The sequence below is a fragment of the Saimiri boliviensis genome, chromosome 1, assembly GCF_048565385.1.
Source record: "Saimiri boliviensis isolate mSaiBol1 chromosome 1, mSaiBol1.pri, whole genome shotgun sequence".
Taxonomy (NCBI): Eukaryota; Metazoa; Chordata; class Mammalia; order Primates; family Cebidae; genus Saimiri; species Saimiri boliviensis.
This window is the reverse complement of record NC_133449.1, coordinates 230,646,014-230,666,076: the sequence shown is the minus strand read 5'-3', so window position 1 is coordinate 230,666,076 and position 20,063 is coordinate 230,646,014. Positions and strand designations below refer to the sequence as shown.

At 42.1% G+C, this 20,063-nt stretch overlaps 1 protein-coding gene across 2 annotated transcripts in view; it reads right to left on the bottom strand.

Moving 5' to 3' along the window:
- The window catches only part of LHFPL2 (LHFPL tetraspan subfamily member 2), a 149,452-nt gene that overhangs the window by 58,245 nt on the left and 71,144 nt on the right, over positions 1-20,063 (bottom strand). For both annotated transcript variants that reach the window (XM_039460410.2, XM_074384426.1), the window contains exon 2: positions 12,597-12,655. The gene's annotated coding sequence lies outside the window, so the exon portion shown is untranslated. The remainder of the gene's footprint in view (positions 1-12,596; positions 12,656-20,063) is intronic.

The following is a 20,063-nucleotide window of genomic DNA, read 5'->3' as shown; positions in this document are numbered from 1 at the left end:
TGCCATTTTCTGTGCTGTTCCTCATACACCAAACATATTATGTTTTTGTTAACTATTCACTTGATTCAGATTTCTGGAAAACTCCTGCCCCAAAATTTAGTTTTAAACCAGAAAAGCCTCCTAGAAAGTAACAGATTAGATAAAAAATTACATTTTTCTGTCTTGTTTCAGCATTTTTGTTGGGTGATACTGCTTATGTTAGTTGTATCTGTTAACTACTATTGAGTAACAAAGTCCCTTAACATTGCATAGCTTAAAATGACTGATTATTTCTCGCAATTCCAGGGTTTGGCTGCTGTTCCTCTGCTGGTTTCTGCTGGGCTGGCTCATGATGGCTTTCAGCTAGGTCCGCTGTGCAGGAAGGCTCACAAAGGCTTCCTTCACGTGTCCGGCCACGAATGCTGCCTGCCGACAGGGGAACTTCGGCTCTCCTCCGCAGCCCCTCATCTTCCTGGGGCGAGACTGGCTTCCTCACACAGAGGTCTCAGAGCAGAGTTCCAAGAAGGTGAAAGTGGAAGTAGTCAGCCCTGTGAGGCTGACTCTAGAACTTACACAACACTTCTGCCACATTTGAGCTGTGAAAGCAAGTCAGAAGGCCAGCCCAGACCCAAGGGGTAGGGAAATAAGACTCCAGTTATTAAAGGGAGGAGAAAGAATTTGCAACCATTTTTAATCTACCACATGTCAGCATCTCCCCAACTATGTCAGAGTTATAGGAGTTCTGGGGCAGGGCTGTAGGTATTCTGAGATCAATGCTATCCCAGGACAGACACTGAATCCTGTATCTCCCCTTGAAGAGCCACAACACACACCGGCATGCTGAGAATGCTGAGTAGTCCTCCAGTAACAATAAATTCTGCTCAATTTTATCATTAATAAGTTTACAGAAGCGAGGAAGACCACCTTCCAGTAACACCATTTTGGAAAGTCTGGTCATGAGCTCTGGATTTTTAGAACAGTTCCAAGTAAACATACTTTGTCTTGCTGCCTTATGACATGTCCCAGAAATGTCACATCCATGTCTAAAATGCCTTCCAATATGTGGAAGTCGCACACAATATGGCAATTCCTGAGTTGGGGTTATGACCCTAATGATCACCACAGTGTATCTCTCCAGTAACCAGACATTGAGAAACTTCTACTCAAAATCACCTTGATCCTTGAATAACTTTCCTAGAAGTTGTATGCAAAAAATCGGGGGTCTTTTTTTTTTCAGGTACAATATTTCTGACCATTGACAAAAGTCTTGATTCCTGCAGAATGAATGTTACAATTCACTCTGAATAAATTTTGTGTTTAAAATTCAGTACCAATAACATAACCCATAATGGATGAGGAGGCCAAGAGCTATTCTTGCACAGAGGCTACTAGACCACTTGCAAACCACGCTACTTCTGACCCTGTTGGCCACCAATCTGGAGCCTCCCATACGATTTTCTGCTCACTTGAAAATTCTCATCCAAATTCACAATCAGGTTCTCCACTTTCAACAGCCATGGTGCGGAAAACATTGATCTAATACTCTGGTCATGAGAACATGATGATCCCAATAGTGGGTAACGATTCATGAGAAGAGGGCAAACTCCAACCAAGGCCGTTATGAAAAGAGGACTCACAAGACCAAGAACAATCCAGAGTACTCTCAATTCAGGGCCCAAACTCCACGATAGTCCCTATGCATGAGAGAGAGCATGCCGGAATGCAGTGAAGACACTGGATGCTGAACACAAGACTGAAAAAGGATCCTCTTTACTTCTGATGGGGGGTGTGTGTGACGGATTCTCACTCTGTTGCCCAAGGTGGAGTGCAGTGGTCTCAGTTCACTGCAACCTCCGCCTCCCAGGTTCAATTGCATCAGCCCCAAGAATGACCGGGATTATAGGTGCCCGCCACCAGGCCCGGCTAATTTTTGTATTTTTGGTAGACACAAGTCTTCACCATGTTGGCCAGGCTGGTCTCAAACTCCTGACCTCAAGTGATCTGCCCATTTCAGCCTCCCCAAGTGTTGGGATTACAGGCATTAGCCACCGTGCCCAGCTATACTTCTGTATGTATTCTCATGTTGGAGAGAATGACTGACAAGGGGAATAGAGAAAATTATTTTTATCTTGCTGTGCAGCTTCTTAGAATTAATGATTCTTACTTCATTCACTAAACAATGGTGATTCACCAAAAGACACACAGCAGTCAGTGGCCAATTTATTAAATTGGACTCAAAACATCCTACCATTCCTTCTTGGGTGTCAAATATTTTTAAACCTTTAACTTATATTGTAAAATCATCAGGGAAACATCTCCTGGAAGCAATTTTAAAGGATGTAATAAAAGTGACTCCAGAGGAATGGGGAATTCCGTGGGAGAAAACACCTCACAAATGATTTGAGGAAGTAGAAATTACTAAGGAATTGTGAGTGCATTGGTCTAAGAAATAAACAAGGTCACTCGGCTGAACACCATATCTATGGGCAATTTTGAATTTAAGGAGCCAAAAGGTCAGTCAGTCCAAGACTTGGTGAGACAGTAATTGGACTTACTGTCCTGGGGGTTCCTAGGTTTATATCTGGGGGCCATTTCAGTTCCTGCTCCTAATTCACCCTGAGAAATGGCTCCAGGCCCTGGACACCATGTTGAGCTCTCTTTCCCTCTAACAAGGTAGCTATTCCACCAGAAATAAAAGACTGCTGGGGCTCAGGAAACAACACCCCAAAACGAAGGCCTAGTAGCAGCCTTAGAAACATGAAATTATTTTCTCTCTCCTGTCTTCCTGTGTCTGAGTCCCATTCTCCCCAAGACAGGCCACAAAAACGAATCCCACTTCCCCAAGGTGGTTTATAGAAGCCAGAACCCCCCTTCCCCAAAGCCAGCCAATGAACCTAAAAATATTCTACGTAAAAACTGGCCTTAAAGAAATTATCTAATCTACCTTGTTTGACTCGAGGTCCTAAGACCCTCATTGCAGAGACGGTCTTGCCCCACACCTGGAAGGAAGGAATGCATGCCCAGAGAGGTGAACAAGACTCTAGACAGACAGGCTTTGCTGGGTTTCCCCACTCAGGCTATTAGCATTAGAGCATACCCTCTTGTCTAATCATATTTCTACATGCCTGCTCATACTTTGTTGAACTTATGCACAAAAACGGACAATTTCCCCTATATCCTTGGGTCTTCATTCTGAAGGCACTCAGGTATACATGTTTAATAAATTTCATTCTGCTTCATGCCAGTGATTTTTTTCTTGCTAACCTTTGGGGGCCAAGGGCCCTGGCCTCTACAAGACAAAGACAACTAAAGGGATTTAGCTGCTTAATATAGTAAGGGGGAAACCTGATGCCAATGTATTCCTGTTTCCTTTCTCAATCCACGTACTGAAGGATTCTAAGAGCAGGTATGCTCCTCCAGCACACCCAAAGGCATCTGCACACTAATGCTATGAGAGAACTACTGCAGGGGAAAAACAGTTAGGAAAAAATGAGCACAGTCAATTCTGTGTACTCTTAAATCTAGCCAGATACTTCCAGAAATGTAGCACATTTGGGACTTGTTGGAGTGGCTGAAAATATATGTCAAATAAACAAATATTTCAGGTATAATATTGTCCACGTGCATAAAGCATGTGAATTTCTCCTTCAACAAAGCGTTCACATGCTATGCAGAATCCTAACCAGCCATGTATCACAAATTGTTGGTTTTGGTATCCAAAGGCCACACTTTTGGGACCTGGAACCCCACATAAGTTCTGCAGTCTCCATTAATCATCCTGCGCCTACGTTGTTTCTACCATGGCAGGATGCTGGGTGGGGACTTGGACATGGGTCAACAGAAATGGATTGGCCACAAATGGTGCACACCTTTGGACATTTGTGTGGGAGAGACAGTAAAAGCAGGGACAAAACTTGCAGGACTTTCACAAGGTGACCTCTCCTGCCTACCTTCACAGCTTCACCACCTCATGTATCTCAGTCGCCCCAAATCACTCTGCTTCCTCACCACACTCTGCACTTCTCTACCTCCTTGCCTTTGCCCACACTTGTCTCTGCCTGGACTGCCACCCCCCCTTTCATATCTTGGCAAAAGCTAGTTATTTTCAAGGCACAATTGCGACGTCATGGCTCCGGGATGCCTTCTCCAACTGGCAGAACTGTTCCTTCCTCTGTCCCCAGTATAATTATTTGGCCACACCAGCAGTGACTTCTCTGCTTGTCCTTTCACAGCTGGACTGGGAGCCTTTAGGGACAAGGACACTTTCCTACACTATTGCTCTAGCTTCACACAATGGCTCTAAGTGATTAGATATCTGTAGTGTCCAGATCATATCCCCTCACCCCCTACATGACAAGAATGGAAGAGCTGACAGGGTATTAGGATATATTTTCCATGTTATGTCAGCAAGAATTAAGCATTAATAGGAATAGCAAACACCCAGTGCAGAAGGGATTCTTAAGGTCCACTAGCAGCCTTGATTCCACCTTCTTTCCTTCCCCAGGAATTTCCCCAAGTAATGAAGGTGGCTCTGTTCAGACTTGACTGGCCACAGATTTCCGTTAGATTTTTGTTTTCTTCCAGATCTGACTGCATGGAAAAAATACCGTAATTTCCTTGTGTGCCTAGTTATAATTCTGTAGGCTGATTAGCTGTGAGGAAATTTCAACCCTATAAGGAGCTCTGACAATTCGGTTGTCCCATTTGTGATGATAATGGTTTGTCAGTGTTTGTTGTTGAGGCACAGTATGTCATTTTGGGAGCAACACTTAGACACCGCTCCAAGATTCTGCCTGCATTCCCCATTTCAGGATGAGTGATATCAAATTCCTATCTCTTTTCCATTTACTCCAGCATTGATCGGACGCTGATCTATTTTAAGTACATTCCACTGGCAATCTCTGCAAGTGCTTCCTTCCTGACCATTGAAGTGTCTCCGTTAGGCAGACAAAACTCACAACAGTGAAGGGACAGACACCGTGTGGGCCTGCTGCACCTCAAGCCCCCGTTCCCGCACGCACTTACAGTGGGCACCCAGAGCCTCACTTTTGGCCCCACAAAGAGCTGGTCTTTAAGTGCTGGTCTCAGGAGTGGTCAATGACAGAGAGGAATTGGAGAGGACATATCCCAGAACTTGCTGGCCCAACTGGGATAATTCTGACAGACGCCTCATGGAATACAGCAGTGATGGAGCCTCAGGTGCCCGCAGCAGCAACCTGCTTGATGCCATCTCTTTATTGGCTTTCTTCTTCTCTCTAGTTCACACCCCTATTCCCTTAACAATGTTTTCCAGGTTTACCTTCCAAGTCACCTACTTGCACTTGAATTCCAGCTGCCGAATCTGCTTTTGGGGAATGCAACCTCAGAAGAGTACCAGACTATACCAGACTAAAGCAACTTGATACAGATAAGGGAAGGTAGACCCAAGGGTGGCCCCATCATCAGGTGCAGTAAAGATTTTCTGCAAATAAAACACTGCCGTGGCTCATTCGTGCTGAGGAAACTTTCCGTGTCACAACCATAATGAGCCTGACAGCCTCAGGAAGTAAACTGAGCTGTCTCAGATCTTGGGGAATTGGTGTGTTATATGTGTTCTAAAAATGGATTGGATTTCAGGGGCCATTTCCAACTTCCATGGTATTAAATTTCCTTTTATTCTTCCCAGCACCATATTTCCAATAAGCCCTAAAAAGACTTACCCCTGGGGAAGGATATTTTGCTATCTCAATAAAGCCTTCCAATCCTTAGGAGACAAATCATATTTTCATCTTAAAAATATTAATTTTACTCCCTTAAAGAATCTTATGAAAATATTTATATTTCTTGCTTGAGTTCCCTGGGAGGTATGCTGAAAAACTAGCTAATAAAGGATAATTCCAGTGTAACAAAAAACAATACATATTGAAACATGGAAATAATTATGCTCCCAAGAACACATCAAGTCTTCAAATCAAAAGCTCTTTAACTAGAAAGTATTGTCCAGGGACTAGCATGACTAATATACATTAGATAGTATTCTAGGTGTGTTTTGCTTTAAACCAAGCAAGGAGCTAAAAAATTCATGTCTATAAATGGTAAATTAATAGATGAGAATTCACTACATAAAGAGAATTTAAAATAGACTCAAAGTAGCATACTCTGCAAAAATTTAACTTTCATTTGTTTTAGAGAAATCTAGTTTATCCATTTTGTAAGACTCTATCTAGTTGGGAAAAGAGACATTCATTCATTCTGGACATGAAGCCTGGACTACGAAAAGAGGAACAGGGGTGCAGACGAAGGGACACGAATGAAGAATAGACAGGACTTCATAAAACCAGTGGGATGCGGGTAGAGGGGAAAGAGGGGTTTCAACATTGCGTCTAGGTAGGTGGCTTGGTGGCTGGCAGATGGGGCAAAGGTCTTTCTACTGGAAGTGGGAACCCAGGCCGCAGGGCCAGTTGAGAGAGAGGGTTTCATTTGAGGGCATGTAAATTAAAAATGCCAGTGGGACACCAGGAGAAGACCCCAACAGGCGGCTAGCTGGATGGGTCTGCACCTGGAGGAGAGAGTCTGGCCTGTGGGTAGCAGCTGAAGCCATAGAGTGGGCTGGAAAAGCCAGAGGATGCAAGGAAATAAGAGAGAAAAGGGGGCTAAGGATGACCCAGAGACCTTGATGAAGGGGCAGACAAAAGAAGTCAGCCAAGTAGACTGAGAAGAAACATCAGGACAGGAGAAGCTGGTGAGAAGCACTTCATGGGGTCGAAGAGCCAACATGTTGTGTTTCTCCTTCTTCTGACAATAGAAGTGAAACCTTGTCTGCCCTGAACAGGCAGAGTAAATCAGAAGTACCAGGGGAGGATGAGGGTGATAACGAGGGGCTCACGAGGTCTGGGTGAGGTGGGACAGGGGAACCCTCTGGGTGGGCCTAACTTTCCAGATGGGGAAAGTCACAACCAGGAAGTCACACGAGAACTCTGAGCTGTGTTCCCTTTGATACTTCCACACATCACTTCCCCTCAAACGCAGGACAATTTTGTGTGTGTTAACAATCACAGAGCACACAGTATATGTAAAATTATGCATTCCAATAAACTTTTTTAGGAAAATGCGCCAAGGTCATAAATGTCACTATCATCATAAATGACAGTTTCACCTAAAGGAAAAACATGAGCAAACAATTCAGAAAAGACAAACTTCAAACAGCTATTCTATTTAGGAAAACATTAGATCTGGTCAATAATAAAAACAGTAACAAAATGAGATGCCATTCTCACCTCACAAACGAGCAAAGACCTAAGAATTCCTAACTCATTCCTGATTAGGGGAGCATAGAACAGGCGTGCTCTTATACTGCCAATGAGGGCCCAACTTTCCTGGAAATATTTTTTATAACTAAACAATAATTATCCATAAAAGGATATTCAAAGTTGATATTTAATGGTTAAAAAAACCTCAAATGTCAAAATTAGAAAGTAGGTTAAAATGATTTAAGATATATACCATAAGACAGAATATTGAAAATTTCATTAAAAAGGGGAACTTATAATAACATGAGGAAATGTTTACAATATTAAACAAAAAAGTAACAATATAAAGTTATCTACAGACTAATAACTCAATTATGTAAAGAAAAGAATGTACAAGAAGGGATACTCTCAGGAACTTGGGCAGTAGATTAACAGTGGTGACCCCTAAGGGAACGGATTATTCCTTGCATGCTTATACATACATTTCTTTGTGAACATGGGTGATTTTGATAACTGGGGAACAGGTCACACATAAACAGCTTCTGGCAATCCTAATCCAGTCACAATAGTATAGATGAAATGGCTGTTGCTTGGCATCAAGAGGACACCAGTGTTCAAGGCCACCAGAGAAGACTGAATGTGACCCTTGGGCAGGTGAAAGGCCATTTTTGCTTTAAGATGTGCCGATGATGTCAATATGCAAGCATACAACACAGAACACTACAGCACTGAAAACAAGGTATGGCTTCTAGGGGTCTGCCCCAGTGACTTTCTCTGCAACCATCCTCTTACCAAAATGCATGCCAGTTTCCAGATGAACAGACTTAAATGTACCTGATGTGGGATGTAAATGGCCCAAAACTGGTGATCCTGATTTGAATGAGAAGTCCATGAAAGGACTTGACCACCACCTGACACTGTGTCTTTCCAATCCACAGTCACTCCATGAATGTTAGGAGAAAAATGGATTGGACTTCAACTGAATCACAGATGTAGTCTGAGAATGAAGCAAGGAGGGAGAATGTGGTGGCGAGGCAGCCAGAAGGGACCAGCTCTTTCAGACCAGTCACATTAGATTCCTAACATGACCCTCAGTCATAGTTGCCTTCATTACATGAAACAGATGTACATTCACAACAGCAAGTGTCCACCTCCTAACACCACTTGGCCACAGTTATAGAACAATTTGGATCAAAATCAGGTATGTTTCCATGTTATCTGGACGTAAGAGTTTTTCACAGATTGTTCTGGGATGGTTAACATAAGGTACAAAGACGGGGCCAACCCCATTTTTAGAGACTGCTTGGCACCTTGGCTCTGTAACATGGGCCAAGTAGCTGGCCTGTGGCTCTGGGGATGCTGGTGTGAGGGGCGTCTGGAAGGACAGGATCATTGTGTGACCAGCGGTTTCACCCAGCATCAGAACAAGAAAGAATGCAAAGATTACAAAAATTTTACTGCAAGTTGAACCGAATTAATCCTAGAGAATATATATTAAATCAATATTTAATTCAGTAGAGGGCAGTTTCAGTTAGGGAGTCATGATGAAGTTTCAAAGAGCAGATACCGTATTTATGGGGGCAGTACCTCAGAACTTCAGGGATATACTATTGTCCTCTTTAGTGGGAAGCAGGGTTTGCTGTGGTTTGGCATGGGAAATGATTTTAAATAAGAATACTAAATAAGAATGTATACAGCTATTATTTACCCATATTAACAAGCTTCATAGAAAAGCATACATTCTACAGGGATGATGAGGAACGCCCTACACCATTGCAGTGCACACTCATCCATCTGAGTTCAATTAGACCATCTTCCTTTCAAAGAGCAATTTTTTTTTTTTTTTACAGTGGATCATTAAAGTCAAAAACCTTTCTCAGGAAGGATCAGGAGGATTATTCATGCAGATGGAATGACAACAGGAATACCAACTGGAACCAAATCTACCTAATGGGAGATTTGCATATAGCCTTTTTCATGGACTTCAACTGATTACAACAAAACTATACATTTTTTTCTGAGACAGGGTCTCACTATGTTGCCCAGGCTGATCTCAAACTCCTGGGCTCAAGTAACCCTCTCACCTCAGCCTCCTGAATAGTTTATTACAGGTGCATGTCTATGCCAGCCTCATACAGTTATTAATGTGAGATCCAAAACATCCCTGTGAGCTAATCTGACTGGATGGAGAAGCAAAATTCTCTGTGCAATAATCCAACAGACAGAAGGCCAGAATCCACTGAAGGATGGGAATTCTGGTCACATCAGCACTAAGAAGAGTTCTTTTCCACCTAGAGAAAACATGCATTCTTCTTAAGCCTCCAGGCTTCATCTCCTCCCTCCAAAGCAGATGACCTCTTTCCTGCTGCTCAAAAGAACTAAGCCACAACATAAGAGTTCTCTTAAGGCCTATCCCTTGCACTTTCAGGTTACCTATGGGAGTGCACCTCCTATGTCACAGAAAGCTGCCCTGTTCCTGTCCAAAGCTAACCCCATGGGCACCTGCCTCTCTGGGGCTGTGTTTTTTCAGTCAGTTGCAGCCCTGCCCACCCTACTCTCCCAAACCTCCCTTTTAGCCCTCGTTGCTTCTTGCCAGGGGTGTCTCTGGTTTCCTGGCCTCTGCTCAACTGCTCCAGTGGTGCCTTCTTAATGTTCAACTTTTGGCTTAAAAGAAACTTTGTGGCTTCCCAAATTATAAGTGGGCCATACTCCCAAATGCTTATATTGGAAGTTATATTTAAGACCCCATTCACTCTTAAATTTGGCTAACATTTACTGAGCAAATAGACATATCAGGCACCGTGCTGGGTAGCCTATCATGTCAGACACTGCACTGGGCATCGAGGACACACTACAAACTCACACCTGCCCTTATGAAGTTTACAGTCCCTCAAGGGTAGCAACTTTTCATAAAAAGAGAATGCCCCTGCTGGAGAGAGAATCCCCAGAAGTCTCCGGTAGGATACACCTAGCTAGAATTCTCGTCAGAGAAAAGGATAAACTGTCAACATGCAAGTGGCAAAATTAGAAAATGACAAAAAGAACTGCATCCATTTTGTCTTCAATGCACTTAAGTACATGGCAGACACCTGTCATCCCAGATACTTGGGAGGCTGAGGCAGAAGAACTGCTTGAACCGGGGAGGTGGAGGTTGCAGTGAGCCAAGATCCAGCCTGAATGACAGAGCAAGACTCCATCTCAAAACAAAAAGAGAGAGCAGGATCAGATTGCTCTACAGTTCAGACACCATTAACTCAGAATGCATGTACTTATATTTGTCTGACCTGATAAAGTGTTACTATATTTCTATGGGATGAATTCACAACTAAAAAAAAAAAAAAAAAAAAAAGACACAGAGAAGGCTGGTTTTATTAGGTTAAGTATTCAGAAGGGGGCATGTTAAGGGAACATACCACCTGGATCCTGAAGGCACTGGCAGAATGAAACCGACTTTTCCCCAGAGCGGAATTAAACAAGCCAGCCTGGCAGTGACCAGGAGACAACCCACAAAGCGGGGATGAAGCCATTACTGGGAAACACATGAGAAATGGAGGGCCTCTTCATGCGGGCTTTCACATGCAACTCTTTAAATAACAGGTAAAATGAAAATCGTTCCCGTTCCCACTCAGGCAGACAGTGCCTGGGAGTAGAAATAAACACCGGTCCCCAGCACAGGCCTGCCTCCAATGAGAATATCTGCAGTTGCAGAACTATGTGAGCAAAAACCAGCCCTCACGACGAACTCCAACATCACCTAGCTGACAAGCATCTGAAATTTTGGATCTGGACAGCACATGGCAGTATTATTATTGGCCAAATTTTAAACAGGTTTATGAGCAACTGGTTCAGAAAATCATATGTAATAAGTTCCTTAATTTCAACATACAGGAAAAGGTGTATATTATTATTAATAACCTTTATTAATAAAAAAATCAGTTTCTCCCACCTCCACTAAATAAATATGGAGTAGATAAAGATTATCAGTTTGGGCTGGGCGTGGTGGCTCAGGCTTGTAATCCCAGCACTTTGGGAGGCCAAGGTGAGCAGATCACTTGAGGTCAGGAGTTCAAGACTAGCCTGGCCAACATGGTGAAACCCCATCTCTACTAAAAATACAAAAACTAGCTGGGCATTGCCTATAGTCCCAGCTACTCTACTCGGGAGGCTGAGGCAGGAGAATAACTTGAACCCAGGAGACAGAGGTTGCAGTGAGCCAAGATTGTGCCACTGCACTTCAGCCTGGGTGACAGAGCCAGACTCCGCCTCAAAAAAAAAAAAAAAAGATGATCAGTTTAATAAGGTGCCAATGATTAGCCTGCTCAGGATACCAACTGTCACAGGTCAGCCCTGGCTTTCCCGTGAGAAGGAGGAACTCTGCTCAAATAGTTTCATAACTCACAAGGATTTACAGTTCTCATTTAGCAACAAAAAAACCCCCAAGCTTCCTAACCTAAGCAATAGCAATTGTTAGAACAACATTTAAGGAATCAATAATAGTACATTTCATAACATAAGAGCAATTTTTCCTTTCCTAGAATCTGTAATCTTAAAAAAAAGACCTTTCTACAAATGAGATGGTGTCTGTGAAAATGCTGTGTGCAAATTCCCTCCACATGGCAGACCCTCCTGAAACGTGTATCAGTCAGTTCCAAATTGATACCTTGAGCTGGCTTCTTTTGGCTGAGCCGAACCTCCAGTTTGTAAGAAAGACCCTCGAGGACCTGGCTGAATAGGCCTCTCCCTTGGGAGAAGCAGGGCTGGATCAAAGTCTTTTGGGACAATTATTTGACTATCTGCTGCCTTGATTTTCTTAAATGTGTTTCTTGTTTCTTAAATTGTAGAAGATTACTCAACCTCTATTATCATTAGTAATATTGCAAAAACTGATCTTTATAAATTAGAACCTGTAGAATGAATCATAAATCACCTATTAGTCAACTGTTTTCAACTTTCATTCCCACAATCCTTTCATATGAGCTATTACTGAGTACTAAAATTAGGTAATTTTAATCAGCGATCTCTACTTTCTCTGTTTAAGAGAAATGATAAAAATGCTGAGAGGCGCAAAAGGAAAGATAACTTAAAATCAGCCATGCTCACTATAAAGAGCTCTGAAACCTGGGTATAAATGGTGACAAATAAAGCATGTCAGATTGAAGTGTGGAAATTACAGTATTAAATTCAATACCATTTATGAAACTTCACAGGTTTGTTTATAACATTTAAGTATGCTCATCCAAGTGACTTTCTAGCCTTAAAACAATTAGTACTTACCACACAGGGTTCAAAAGTTTGAAACACTGCATCTTTTTCAAGAAGTTGCCATTCACTGGAAAAGCGTTCCCAAACAATCACCAACAATAAGGTCATGTGATTTCATTCACTTACCTATTTATATCTGTGGGAATGCTGGGAAGTCTTAACGAACAACTTCAGAAAAATGCCACCTGGAGAAACAAATTGAACAAAGAGATTTAAACACGCAGACACACAGGCGCGCGTGTGCGCGCGTGCACACACACACACACAAAGAAGACATAGCATGCAATTTTTTTATCTTATTAAAATCTGTGATGTTTCAAATATTGGTCCCCAGGCAGCACACCGCTCAGCTTGCACTGGAACACAGCCACTCCTCCTCAGGAACACGGATGCACAAGAGCAGGGTTCAAACCACTGACGAACCAGAAAAAGTAAAAGGCCAGGGAAGAACATGCAGCCTGTGACCATGCACCTAATTACACCCTTTCCTTTCCCCTCATAAGGGAACCAACTTCAAAATACAACTTGTGTCCTGGAGGACAGTTTATGAATGACCGTAAAAGGCTCAAAAATCCAGAAACAAATTAAGAAATAAAATATAAAACTGTGACTGAGGAAACTATCCTAGCAGCACTTTATATCCTTTTCAGTTACACTGTTAATGTTTTAAAGCTAAATTTGCAAAGATGTCAGGACTGGGAAAGTGGAAAATGGCCATTTTTGGAAAAACTCTAATATAGTAAAAAGAAAAGTTGAAAAGTAAGAACTTATTTAATGACTAGTTTATTCAGAAATCAAGGGTTTCTGCTGGTGGTCTCGAAGTCTTTAGGTAACCTTTAGAAAATTACAAGCCTACTATAAAAGACACATACCCATGTATGTTTATTGCGGCACTGGTCACAATAGCAAAGACTTGGAACCAACCCAAATGCCCATCAATGAGAGACTGGTTAAAGAAAATGTGGCACATATACACCATGGAATATTATGCAGTCATAAAAAGGATGAGTTCATGTCCTTTGCAGGGACATGGATGAAGCTAGAAACCATCATTCTCAGCAAACTGACACAAGAACAGAAAACAAACACCACATGTTCGCACTCATAAGTGGGTGTTGAACAATGAGAACATATGGACACAGGGAAGGGAATATCACATGCCGGGGCCTGTTGTGGGGTGGGGAGGCTAGGGGAGGGATACCAGGGGATAGGGGGACTGGGGAGGGATAACATTAGGAGAAATACCTAATGTAGGTGGTGGGGGAATGGAGGCAGCAAACCACCATGGCACGTGTATACCTATGCAACAAACCTGCACAATCTGCACATGTACCCCAGAACTTAAAGTGGAATTAAAAAATTTGTAATTCACAGGCTAAAAAAAGGAAGAAAATTCTAAGCCTACTAACAGATTCACAAAACAGAGAATCCTCAAATATCTCTTCAGCATTGCTTTGAAATATGAAATATAAATGGAAAAAATTTCTAACATAAAATGTCACAGTTACCATTTGTTGAAAATCTATGATGCACCTGGGACTGTTACAGGAACATATTACAACCTTTCTAGACAAAGATACCCATTAACAGATGGGGAAACTGATGTTAAAAGAAGTAGAGAACCTTCCTCAATATCACAGGATCCAGGGTTTCCAAACATGCCTTTTTCCTCCTATCACATGGTCTTGCTCTTAAAAGAACCTCTTCCACTCTACAAAGTCTATACACACCTCCCCAGACAGAAACCTCATATTCCTTAATGCAAATTCTGAATTGGCTAGCAGAGGACTAGCCAATTGGGTTTTTCCTTTTGTACATTTAAAAGTAATTTTTTCATTTAAAAATGATTAGGCTTATGTTATTTAAGACTACAGGGTAACATTGTATATGAATAAATATTTAGAAAAAAAGTATTTTGAGTTCATGAGATATTAACAATGCAATTGGGGTGAATAAATATATTTAATTCCCCATAAGGTGAATTAAACAGAAAACGCTCAACAATCTCAATTCCACTGAAATAGGAAAACAAGAAGTCCACATGCTTATTTTCTATAATCAAAATGTCAAATATAGCCATGGGCTGACAATCAAAATCTGTAGTATCAAGCTATGAATGCCCACACTTAAGGGCAGATAAGTAGCTTAATATCAGCAGCCCCAGTGTTAATCCAAAGTATACCCAAGGTTGAAAAGCCAATGGTGGCACAAAGCCTCCTCTAGCTAAATACATCATTTTAGTTTAGTAAAAAAACTAGAAGACACTGGACAACAGTCACTGGGTTTCACTTTATTAAAAATATACAAAAGAATTCTGAATTCATAAGTTCCTTTGTTATAACAGTTAAGGAAACTATGACTTTTTAAAGGTGGTTCTTTGTTACTTAATTACTAGCTAAATTCTAAACATTTCCCACAATTTTATTTTACCTTTTAGGGAAAGTCATGATCAGTATTTTTACCTGGAAATGGCTTCTGTGAAATATGCCTCTAGGATTATGATGAATGAGCCTGTTATAAATGAAGCTCTTGATTAACATTTCCTTATTTCTAAAAGCTAAATGAGTACCAAAAATGAGTCACTTCAATGTTAGTACTGTTCAAAGTTCAAAGATAACATTTTTAAAAATCTCTTTTTTTAACATATAACCAAGCAAAGCTCTGGACAGTTAAGACAGTCAAGGCCCTAACAGCAACAGAGACGGCACAGTTGTATCTAAGTTCCCACCTAAAGCTTTCAGATTCACACTGACAGTAAAAAGCATTTCTAGAATCAATTAATTTGACCCAAAGCTCTGACGATAAAAGGTATTTAGGAATAGGTTCTCAGTATCACCGTTAAGCTTTTTTGACAAAGAAATAGTATCTTGTGAAACCACCAAAGTAATCAGGAAGATAAAATATGCCAATTCTGTTCTGGGTTTGGTTAGTTTACAGGTGTGATTTTCATTTTTTTAAAAAATATACTATTTCAAAAATACAGTATATAAAAAATATACTAACTCACAGAGCCTTCAAAAGTTCACCCAAAAAGTTAATGTATTAGGACTGTCAGGCGCTGTTCTATGTATTAGAACAGTATCTTTATTTCTAGTTCTAAACTTGGCATCTGTTTTTTAAGAAAGATTGATCTGTTATTACTTAAAGTTTATGAAGTAATAAGAGACCAATGTTTCTGAAAAACAATTTTTGGGAATTAACTCATTTCCTTTCATAAAGCCCCTGAAGCAGCTACTAGTATTATCCCATTTTAGCGACAAGGAAGCGGCAGAAAGATGCTTAAATAACTTAAAAAAGTTACACGGCCTGCAAGAAGTGGTGTTAATATTCAAATCCGTACATATGATCACATTTTATCCTAACACCTATATAATGCAAGTAGGAGAGAAAATTTTGGCCTCATTTTTAACAATGAGGCAAATGAATTCCTGAAGAATAAAAGCTGGCTTCCTCAGAAGCACACAGCTAGTCAGTAACAAGGGTCAAGAGAACCCGGGGTACCTAGTGCTAAGGCCGAACGGCTTTGTCATTTGTTCATTTTTGTCTTAGATTCTATAAATCAACGTGTAAAACTCAGTATAAAGAATGTGGTCTCAGGTCAGGCATGGTGGCTTGTGGCTCGTGCCTGTAATCCCAGCACTTTGGAAAGCCGAGGTAGGTGGATCACTTGAGGTCAGGAGTTCAAGACCAGCCTGGCCAACATGGTCAAATCCTCTCTCTAAAAAAATACAAAAAAATTAGCCGGGCATGGTGGCACATGCCTGTAATCCCAGCTACTAGACCAGCTGAGACAGGAGAATTGCTTGAACCCAGGAGGCAGAGGTTGCAGTGAGCCAAGATCATGCCATTGCCCTCTAGCCTGGGCGACAGAGCGAGACATCATTTCAGGGGGGAAAAAAAAAGAATGTGGTCCCTCTAATCCAGGCGTCCCTAAACTACAGCCCGCGGGCCGCATGCGGCCCCCTGAGGCCATTTATCCGCTCTCCCCCAACCCCCACCACCGCACTTCAGGAAGAGGCACTTCTTTCATTGGTGGTCAATGAGAGGAGCACACAGTATGTGTCTGAGGGACGGTGAATTGGCCTCCTGTGTAAAAAGTTTGGGGACGCCTGCCTAATACTGAAGACACTTCAGGATCCTCCCATGGGTTGTACTGGCAACAAGAACATCTATCAGAGCACATACAAAGGTATTCTCACACTGCTAGGTCACCTTTTTTCCATTTTCCTAAATGCAAGCATGGGTTTTTTTTCACTTACTGGTTGTTAAACACATGGGTTGATATAAATACTGGTCTTTATCTGCATATTTGTATATTATTAGCCTCCTTAGTCACCTGTAGTCCAATCAAAGTAGGCACTGTTTACTCCAACAAACATTCTAAATAAAATTAAAACTACCGTGTTTTTGCACATTAAGGGGTTAAAAAGTTTTTACTTCTCATTCATCTCAATTTGGGCTGCATGCCCTTCTGTTCCACTTCCGGATGTCAGGAGAAACAATAGCTGCCTTGAGTGCTGCACAGCAAACACAGCCCCCACGTGATGGGCACCAGTACTTATTTATTGAATTGAATTGCGGAAAACAAGAAGCAGAGTTGTAAGACCCCTTTCTCAGTTACAGATTTCTAAGACTTCAAGTGTACTGATTTCAATTGTTTCATGTTACTCTGTAAAACCAGAACTAAGGAGTGAAAATTACCTTGGAAATGACAGGGATAAATTTCGGCTGAAAGAAAGAACTTTGTAATAAACAGAGATGCCCCGAGGTGGTCCAGGTAGCCTCTGGAGTGGGTTAAGAAACAGCAGGTCACAACCACAGAGGCCACAGAGGAGGAAAGTCTCAGCAACTGTCCTCTCCCAGTCCTTCCCTGAGACCTGAGGTCTATGCCCATCCACGGCAAGAATGGGAGCTTCATGGCAGAGCACTGCGGGTCACAGGACACTCTGCAATTCAATTTTCTCATTTATAGGCACTATTAGTAAAAGGGGGCCGGAGAGTGGGTGGGGAGAGACATCTTTATTATCCCCATTTTATAAACCTGGAATTTAAGCAACTTAAGGTAAATCACACAATTAATAAATGCTAGAATATGGGCTCCAATCGAGGACTCCTGACTCCGCAGGCAGGCCAGTGTATTTCCAGCTAGGCAATACTGCAATAACCGATGTAAGATGCCTGCAACCATCATACTTGTTAAGTATGGTCTCCCCATATTAAGGACAGGGGCAAGAAGGGGCCCCAAAGACTTGAAGCACGGAGGTGAATGCCGAAGCAAGATTAACTAAAAGCAAAATACAGTAAGAGCTCTGCTACTCTCACAAAACCATCCCTTCTACCTGATTAGGAAGAGCTCACCATGTTTTCGGCAGACACACTCTTTAAGGTTCTATTTACATGAGTCAACTAAAGGAATAATTGTCCAAATCCTAGTTTGCTGTGCTCTACTGATACAAGTGCTTGGGGAAGTCTGTCCACAAGTTAAGGGGAGTCTGTGGCAGCATCACAAAGAGCACCCCCCATTTCTGCAGCCAAAGCATTAATTGTTGCTCCAAAACTAGGCTGGTAGTTAACTTTTTTTAGAAGTCTGAATGAAATGCATTCTCTGACAACAGGTCCAGGACAACCTCATACTTGTGTCTGACAACAGGAGTTTAACAGAACTGGGTCAGCCACTGATGGATTGCTGAATCTTGCAAGATTTTCAAGGAAAGACATAAGAGTGTCAAGTTTCATGAACCGTCTACCAAGCACAGAGAGTGGCAAGTTGCCAAAGGCTGGACTGTGTTAAATGCATGTGAGACGCTGGGAACTTGAACCCCAACAACGCCGGCCCTGCCACTCAACCAACAGTGGTGAAAGACTGAGGTTCAAGTTTCCAAAGACCTCACGGACTATATGCCAAATGTTGCTAATCAGGAAAACTTCATTATTCTCTTAAGGAAGCAGAACCTCCCTGATTCAAACATCCCATCAACATGAAGCTGGTAGAGACTCCATTTTTAAATATCTGGGTACAAAAGAATAGCCTATAATTGCCAACCCCAAGTCATTTATGCTGCTTTTTAACATGCCAGGTTTGCACATCAAAACACTGCTACTGTTATTCCCACACAGCTGGGACCATGTTCATTCACATAATGCTTACCTCTTCCCCAACATTTAGTTATAAATCTACAGGACAACAAAATCCTTGAGAACAAAACTGATTCTAGCTTACTCCTCTCAATATCTCTTGCACTCAACACAATGCATGGCATAGACAATTCATGAATGCTCACTGAATAAACAAAAAGATCACTGCACTATGCACATTCCCTACAGATAGTAGTTAGAAAAGTCAGGTTATGTAGAAGAAAGAAATACTGTGTTAATGAGAGTGGAGAAAATCATCAGACAAACATGATAGCAAGAATTCCAGTCTCAGAAACAAGCACAGGAGGCAAAGAGGAATCGCAGGCAGCAACAGAGCACAGGGTAGCAGTGACGCTGTCCAAGGCGGGGGGATCCTCCAGTGGGTGTGTTTCTAAAACACCAGTGTATGGACCCACCTCTGTGAATTCCTTCTATTGTAGACTAGCCCTGGAATATTAGTGATGAAGGAGAGTGACGGGGGAGCAAGTGTGTACAGGCAATTCTCAGAAACACTCCTCTGGATGACAATTACTCAACTGTCTTGCTTTAACCTTGAAAAAATATGTGTGTGTGTGTGTGTGTGTGTGTGTGTGTGTGTGTGTATGTGTGATCATTCTGCAAGACAGAAACTACCGCGAATAGTGTTGAGCATGAGCAATGTGCAAACCTCATCAAATACCCCAACTAATTGTTTCAGGATAGTTTAAGAGCTGAGCATTACAGGCAGACAGGTGAGTGCAGCACACTTGGGGAAAAGGCCAGGCAAACAGGTGGCCGCAGTGAATAAGTTGGGCTGTAAGTGCTGACAAGCACTTTCTGTGCTTGACAGTTCTCAGGGGTCTGCATTCCAAATCTAGGCATAAACTTTAAGTAATAACAGACCACTGTTTCTGAAAAGCAGATGCCAAGATTAAAACTGTAAGTAAAGACACAGAGTAAGGGAGATGCAGGGAAGGAACACTCTCATTGAGGCATGTGGGAAGAGAAGGTGGAAAAGCCACCCAGGTGCAGTGGCTCACGCTGTAATCCCAGTATTTTGGGAGGCTGGGGCGGGAGGATCACGAGGTCAAGAGATCGAGACTATCCTGGCCAACACGGTGAAATCCCATTTCTACTAAAAATACAAAAACTAGCTGGGCGTGGTGGCGTGTGCCCGCAGTCCAGCTACTTGGGAGGCTGAGGCAGGAGAATTGTGTGAACCCGGGAGGTGGAAGTTGTAGTAAGCTGAGATCACGCCATTGCACTCCAGGCTGGCCACAGAGCGAGACTCCGCCTAAAAAAAAAAAAGAAGGTGGAAAAGCCTACAGTTTTTTCTCCCATCTTTCCTTTTCCAAAGGCAGCACTCGAGATCAGGTAAATGGAAACTCCTCCTGAAACACAGCCATCCCCAGCTCATTTGTCCTCAAGTTTGCTGTACACTCCCTATCACAGGTGATAGTGTTGTGCTCCCCTCCTTTT